Source organism: Gossypium hirsutum, chromosome A03, assembly GCF_007990345.1.
Source record: "Gossypium hirsutum isolate 1008001.06 chromosome A03, Gossypium_hirsutum_v2.1, whole genome shotgun sequence".
Classification (NCBI taxonomy): Eukaryota; Viridiplantae; Streptophyta; class Magnoliopsida; order Malvales; family Malvaceae; genus Gossypium; species Gossypium hirsutum.
The window spans coordinates 102,734,810-102,743,257 of NC_053426.1; positions in this window are offsets into that span (position 1 = coordinate 102,734,810).

An 8,448-nucleotide genomic window follows, 5' to 3' on the forward strand; every position below is an offset into this window, starting at 1 on the left:
ATAGTGAAATATTAGAGGTATGGGCTTGGAAGCTAAAATATCATTTGTTAGAAGAGTCATATCAAGGCAAGGTCAATTAGGTGTTTTTTTCAGGAAACTAAGTTAGAAACAACCATTATAGATATAATAAGGAAAATATGGTTTTAAAATAATTTTGATTATAGATTTTCGGCAGCTATTAGGCGTTTAGGAGGTATGGTTTGGGATAGAGGTAGTGTTCAAGTGGATAAAGATCTTTATGATGAAAGGTTCGTAGTAGTAAGATCTATCGTAATTCAATGTAGTTGATTAAACTAATTTCCGTATTTAAGAGCTTGAAAACAAATATTTTCATTAAGTTTTAATTATGTTTTCTTAAGTTTCTTTTACGTTAATAAAAGTTCAAATTGAGTCTTTTATTGACCTTAGGGGCTAAATGAGGCCTAAGGGTGAGCTAATGAACTGTATAAGTGTGCATGAGACCACTAGAAGGTGTAATAGACACATATTGGTCGCTATGTCACAACATGGAATAATCAATGTCACAACATAGGGAGCAGAATTGAGAAATCATGAAACTGCCTTAGATGTCGTGACATCAGTTATTAGTGTCGTAACATACCCCTGAAGATATCCTAGGATGAGTACACTAACTACTATGTCAAGACATAGGTCCTAGTGTGTCACGACAGTGACTCTTGAACGAAAATTAAACATGAGCCAAGGGCATTTTGGTCTGCACAATCAAACTTAAAGCTCGAGAACATCAACTGACCTAGGGTTAAGGACGACGGTGACCTGAAATCTATGAATTGGCTCATTTGTCACATGTTATAGACACCATTCACTTAGCTTAGAATTATTCTTTTAATTTCAGTGTACTTTTCATTTTTCTTAGGTTAGATTTCTTTTCATTTGTTCTTGTTCTATTTTGAGAGATCAGAATTGTGAAGACAATCAAACATTGTGGATTCGCATCAATCTTAATACAATCAAACTTTTTCGTAAACTCTATATTGTCAATTTATTTAGCATGTTTTCTCTTTATATCGATTTTATATTGTCTACGGAGACCATGAAGAACTAATCCCTCTATGGGGGATTAGCGAGTAGAGGTATGATCCTGGGAAGTCATCAAGGTGGGAATTAACCCAAAATTTGTCTTTCCTATTCATGAGCACCTTTACCCCAAACCAGTCTGGACTGTGAGGTCGGAAGATAAGTAATCCTTGCTAACTCATTATTTGAGTGGAAGATCAAAAAATCGTGCAGGGATAGTGACTAGTTGATTGATGAGAAACCTGAAGTGACAGTTGATGGGGATTATCGAAATGAGCTAATCACCCATAATTAGACTTGACTATTTCTATTCTTCAATCTCTTGAATTTAGTTCTTTATATTATTTTATTTTTAGTATTATAAAAACCCTAAAAACTCATTTTATTTTAACTTCATACTATAAACTTAACTAAGATTACTAATTAGATTTTTTTAGTGTTTAGATTAAAATTGATCTAGCACTCACCTTCCTTGGGTACGATCCTCGAAGTACTCACCTACTTCATTGTAACTATATTACAACTGGACCCATATACATGAGGATATTGGCTCAGTAATATATCTTTTATTGAAGTATTCATACTCTAGACGTCATAACGTCTGGAGGCGGTCAAGTTGTTGGTGTCAGTGCCGGGAGGCAACGTCACTAGTTTGAGTTTAATTTTTTTTGTTTCTAAGGAATAAATGAATAATTAGGAAATTTCTAAGTTATAGATACAATTTTATTTTATTTTATTTATTGTTACTAATCTTCTCTTTCTGGGTTTAATGTATGACTTGTAGTAGGGCATACCTATTGTAGTAGTCACAGATCTAGAAAGAATAATCCGCAGAAATCACCGACAACAACAACAATAGCAGCAACAGATGCAAGATCCACCACCACCTGCTGCGGGTAACGTACCACGTGAAAATCCACTATTTGGCAACGCTGACAATAACACCTAGGAAGCCCACCAGCATCACCACAGGTACCTGCAAACGTGCATATAGCTCGTAATGAGAGAACCTTAAGAGACTACACATTACCAAGTCTAGACACGGTTCAGGAAAGTATAACAAGGTCAGATATTACAACGAATAATTTCAAGATCAAGACAGAAATGATTCAAATAATATAGAATAATTTGCAAGTTAAGGACATAATGATAGAAGATCTGAATCAACATTTAAAATGGTTTCTCCAACTTTATGATACTTTTAAGTATAACGGGGTCACTGATGATGCTATTCGTCTTCGGTTGTTCCCATTTTTCTTTGATTGATAGCGCCTTTTTCTTGGTTAGACTCGCAAGCACCAGGATCCATCACGACATGGGATGAGCTCGCTGGAAAGTTCTTACAGAAGTTTTTCCTATCAGTAAAGCGGTTCAATTAATAAGGGAGATTGTTGTTTTCAGACACATAGAAGGAGAAAGTTTCCATGATCCAGAAATGCCTGCACCACGGATTTCCTGAGTGGATGCGATTGCAAGTATTTTATAGTGAGCTAGATGCAAGTTCAAGATCAGGATTGGACGGAGTAGCAGGAGTTCTTATGAATAGAACGTACGAGGATGTGTACAAAGTCATTAAGAACATGGCATTAAACTCCTGTCAGTGGCCAGTTGTATGATTTACATATGGCTAGAAAACCACTACGGTAAAAGCTATTCAAAAGGACGATAAGTATCAATAGTTAGTGGATAGACTTAACCGTATTGAATTTGCAAACAATGCACCATCTATGAGTAAAGGAGATAAACCACTTTTCGAATACATCAACAATCTTGCCGAGGATGTGAATTACATTAGAAATAGGGGTGCAAACTCTTATTCAAATACCTATAATCCCGGTTAGAGAGATCACTTGAACCTGAGATGGGGAGGAAACCAAGGAGGAGGTAATAGTTCAAATCAAGCAAAAAATACTACCAAACTCCTTATTTGTAGAAACCTCAGGATAAGGTCAACCCAAGTGACCATACTGCATGTGGTCAGCGTCTGGACAGAATCAAGGGAGAAATGCAGTAAATGAGAATGGATGTAAAGTAGGTGCAGTTTGGGTGCACCAACTCAATAAGGACATTGACTAAACTGGAGGATTAGATAAGCCAATTGATGAGTATGATGGGTAATATTAAAAGAAAAATTGGTATCAATATTCCAAGAAATACAGAAGAAAATCCTCAGAGGGAAGGTAAGGAGCATGTGAAAGCAATAGCGCTTCGTCAAACAAAGAACTAAGTAGCCCAGAAAACCCTATTCCGGAGGTAGACGTTAAAAGTACTAATAATCTTCTAGAGCAATCTCTAGAAACAGAAGATGGACCAGAATCAAATAAGGTAATTGCACCAACAATGGAGACAAAAAAAGAAGTGACTAAAGATGTTGTTCTTACAAAGATCTCATTCCATTCAAGACTAGAAGAAAAGTAAAAGTGGGATGAAGATTAGTTTGTAAGCTTCTAAACTTGTTCAAAACATTAAATGTAAACATGCCTTTAATCGAATTAATTGAAAAAGTCCCCAAATACGCCAAGTTTTTAAAAGATATAATGTCTAGGCGTAGGAAAACTAAGGTAAGAGAACAAGTTAATTTAAGTTCCTCCTATAGTGTTATTAGTTCAAGACAAGTTCCCCAAAAACTGAAAGACCTAGGAAGTTTTACTATTCCCATAGAGATAAGGAGCATTTATTTTAATAGAGTTTTATGTGACTTAAGAGCTAGTATTAATTTAGTACCTCTATCCATTTTTGAAAAACTCGGGTTGGGAGATCTCAAAACTACTTAGATAACATTACAATTGGATAAAAAGTCTTCAGTACATTCAAAAGGAGTATTGGAACATGTGTTGGTTAAAGTGTGCAGTTTCACTATCTCGACAGATTTTGTGGTTTTAGACTTGGAAGAAGATTGTGAGATACCAATCTTATTAGGAAGACCTTTTCTAGCCATTTTTAGATCCACCATTGATTTAGAAAAAAATGAATTAACTATGAAAATTAATGGTGAGACTAAAATCTTTAAATGTGGTCATCAACTAAGCGAGGAAAGTAGAAGGAAGTCAGGGGAACATTGCAAAGAATTATTTGTTTCTAACACTCCCCAGTCAAGGGATATACTTCCATTTATGCATGCAGAACGAATAAATAGGTTCAAGGAAAGGGATAAGCGGACGACGGTGGAATGGCACAACAAATGATAGACTAATACGGATAGAATGGAAGAATAATCCAAATGTAAATTGATGATAATGTTAGATGAATTCGACAGTAAAACTTAAAATTATCTAAATTAATGCTAAAATATTGTAAATTATTGTATATTCAACTAACTGTTCAATATAGATTTTAAGTTTTCTTAAATTCATGTTTTATAACAATTGTAACACTCTAGAAAACAAAGTTTTGAGTGAGAACAGAGCCCATGTCGCGAAACAGGAACATTGTACCACGACATCGAGGGAAGCTTTCAAAAATTAAGAAAATTCTTTCAACGTCGCGACACAAACTTTCAATGTCACGACATAACAGCCAGTATACTCAAAATTCCAAAAATTTAGAGCGTGCTATGACATCGAACACCGATGCCACAACAAAGGTAAACTGCCTTGGATATCGCGTGTAATACCCCAAAAATTTTTACAGTAAAATATTATCCGTGATATAGTAAAATAAGGAATTAAAGTGATGAAAAGGGAAATTTTGAGTTATGTCAATATTGGGAAGTATATTATGATATATTAATTCAAGAAAGGACTAAATTGCAAAGATGAGAAAAGTCTTGTTGCACAAGAGTAAATACTCAAAATTTAAGGGGTTGAAGTGTAAATATAAAAAAGTTGAAGGACTAATGGTGCAAATATTTTAAGGGTGGAATGATCTAGAAACCAAGAAAAATTGATGAATTAGGACCAAATTGAATAGGTGAAAAATTATGAGGGACTAAATCTCAATTTTACCAAATTAAGTGATGACTCAAGGATGGAATTCTAAAAGATCATGAAGGGGTCAATTAGTAAGAGAGAGGATTCTTGAATGTAATGATTATGTTGATGATATTTTAAATTAATTAATTAGATAAATATTATTTTATTAATATTTTTATGAGATATTTATTATTATTATATGATTATTTATTTAGTATAAAAGGAAGGAAAGATAAAGAATTATCATCATCTTTCCTTTCCCATGCAAACCAACATAAGAGAAGAAGAAAAGAAGTTTTCTTTATTTACAATTTAGTCCTTCCACCAAAAATTCATTATTTTCACCTAAAAATTGAAAGAATTTCCATAGCCATCAAGAGAGAAAGATAGCAAGGAGATGATGGGGAGCAAGAATATCAAGTTGGATTCAAGAAATAGAAGCTGGAGGAGAGAGAAAAATAAAGTTAAAGATTGAAGTCAATAAGAAAAGAAATCCTGGTTGAATGAAAGGAAAATTCGATGGATCTCTGAAAAGGAATTGACGGTAAAAAGGATCTAGCCCGGACGGGTGATCCTATCCTGATATAGCGCTCCCAAAGAATACGTGTAAAATAGATTTAGCCCAGTTGGGTAATCTGAAATAGGGTCTGAATTTAGCCTGGACTGGTAATTCAGATCCAAGCTCATTAGAGTAATTATTGTTGCAGGGGATTTAGCCTGGACTGGTAATCCCGACAATACTCTATGAGTTTATATTACAGGGGATTTAGCCTGGACTGGTAATCCCACTGTAAGGATGAGGTTCGCGGGAGTGTGCTCTCTGATATGAAATGTGTAAGACCTTGGTTGAAAGATACCATGGAAACCTGATATGAAATGTGTAAGACCATGGTTGAAAGATACCATGGCAACGTGATATGAAATGAATAAGACCATGGTTGAAAGATACCATGGCAACGTGATATGAAATGAATAGGACCATGGTTTAAAGATACCATGGCAACATGACAGAAAATGAGTAAGACCATAGTTGAAAGACACTATGGCATCATGTCAAATATAAATAAGACCGTGGATGGGAGACGCTATGGCATCTATTGAACAATTGATTTTCAGGTAATATGTATCAGATGACGAATGGTTATATGAAATGGTTGTGTGAAATGTTTACAAGAACTGGTTATATGGAAATATATGTACAAGATAGTTGTATGAAATAATTATGAAAATAGATAAACGTAATAAGTATAAGTACATGGAATATAATTTATGTTAAGTTTGATATAAACTATTATCGGAATAAATATACATAAAATATATGGAAATGATGGAGCATGAAATATTGATATAACGAAATAAATGATATATGCTTATGAAGAAACGGTAAGAGCATGATATGTTTCATGACATGTACATATATGATTATCTTTGATATGTTGATACAAGGAAATTATGTAAGTTGAGACTATTATTAAACTCAAGTGCGATATGTCGAGAAAATAGGTATATCAATGTTGAATTTATATGAAACATGTGCAAGTATACTAACAATGTTGTTGTTTGACGATTAGACAAGTGCCAAGCTATTGATTTAATGGTAACATGTTTAATTATAAGGAGCATTAAAATGGTAAGTACTTAGATGAAAATATAATTTAAGATTTTGAGAATTTTTTTCTATGATCCCGATTTAATTCCGGTTGGTTTCTAATGTGTGTTTTGGGTTTTGAGGGCCCAATAGAGAGACGTTATGATTATTTTCAAAATATGAATGATAAATGACTCATAATTGTCTAAAAATGTTCAATAAACTCCGATAATGCCTCGTACCCTATTCTGGCAATGAATACGGATAGGGGTGTTACATCGCGACACGGAACCCCTATGTCATGACATCGCTGTAATTTTCTGGATGGTTGACCCGATCCATTTATGTAACCTGGCAGTTTAAACTCCACTTTACCCGATTTATTAAAAAACCTATTTTATAACCAAAAACCATAATTAACCCTTAATTAAACCATCTCCTAACCCCGTAAATTCCCAAAACCTCTCAAATCCCTTAAACCCTTAAAAACATTATTTCCTTTTTTTCTCTTAGAAATTGCTTGGAACAACTTCTTCCTTTTTGTCTTACTTGGTACAGGGAAGGATGGAAACACCTCAAGGAGCGACGAACAAACAAGCACAATGAGAAATCAAACAATCGCTACAAGGTTAAGGGTTTTTAAACTCGACTTTTACTATTCCATTGAGTTTTTCGCTTAGTACTTCATTAGCTTTGTAAAATTAAAATATCACACTTCCTAGAAAAGTTAGGTGAACTATGGAAACGGAGCCATCAATGGTCCAAAATCCCTCTACTTTCCCGAATCTAAATGTTGAAAAATATTTTAAAGAACTTTAAGGAAAAATGTTCATTCAAAATAGGGGATTTAATCCATCCTTGACTCTTTGTAAGGAAATATGGCCTTTGGTTAGGTATCATAGGTGGGAGCATTTTTGGACAATTATAAAAGATAATGTTATGGTCCTTGTTGTTCAAGAATTTTATGTATCCTTATGGGATCAGGAGTCTAGAAATACATAAGGTCATATGTGGGATATAGTACATGTGAGAGAGAAAGAGATGCGAGTAACCCTTCGAATGATTTGCGACTTTTATAATGCTCCATAATATGAAAAAGATTTTATTGATGAAACTGATTTAGAATATTTCTGAGACATTGATATGGATAACATTATAAACTTTTTAACTGAAGGAGGGGCTAATTGAAATATTACTTAGGTACCAATGTTCTCATGTCCTTTCATCAAGCTATTATGTTTCCAAATGTTAAAATGCCGATTCAATTTGTGTGCACACAAATATTACTTGCTTTAAATGTTTCTGATATTAATACTTTTCGAGAGATTTTACTATATGTAATATTGCAGAAAATGTAGGTTTGTATCGAAAAATGGATCCACCAGAACATGAAGAGATGCATTAGTGTCTAAAATGTGGAAGTTTTCTTTCCCCATCTAGTGATAGCCTTTTGCAAAAAGGTAGGTGTACCATGACATCCACTGAGTAGTCGCTGAAACCTTCCTGAAGTATCATCAAGGACACCTTGTTCCAATAGTATGTTGAGTTGTGAGGCAAACAAATAAAATTTTGGCACAAGTGATAACAAGACACGACGACTACACCAACTTAATCAAAAAGGTTGACACAAGCTCAAAAAGAATTTGGTTAATGTAGTCATCCAAAGTTAGATTGGATGATACAGTGGATGCAAGAATCAGTGTCGATTTTCCAAGAATTTGCTAGGCAAAACAACATCCGATTCCCTAATTATACACTTGACATGTTCAGGCCAACAAATATGGAACAAGAAGAAGAGGAGCATGAAAGCAAAAAGGAATGAGAGGATGAGAAGGATGATGGAAGTGAGGAGATGGACTTTGAGGAAAGAAATTGAACATTTTCATTTTTATTTTGAAAGACTTGTATTAA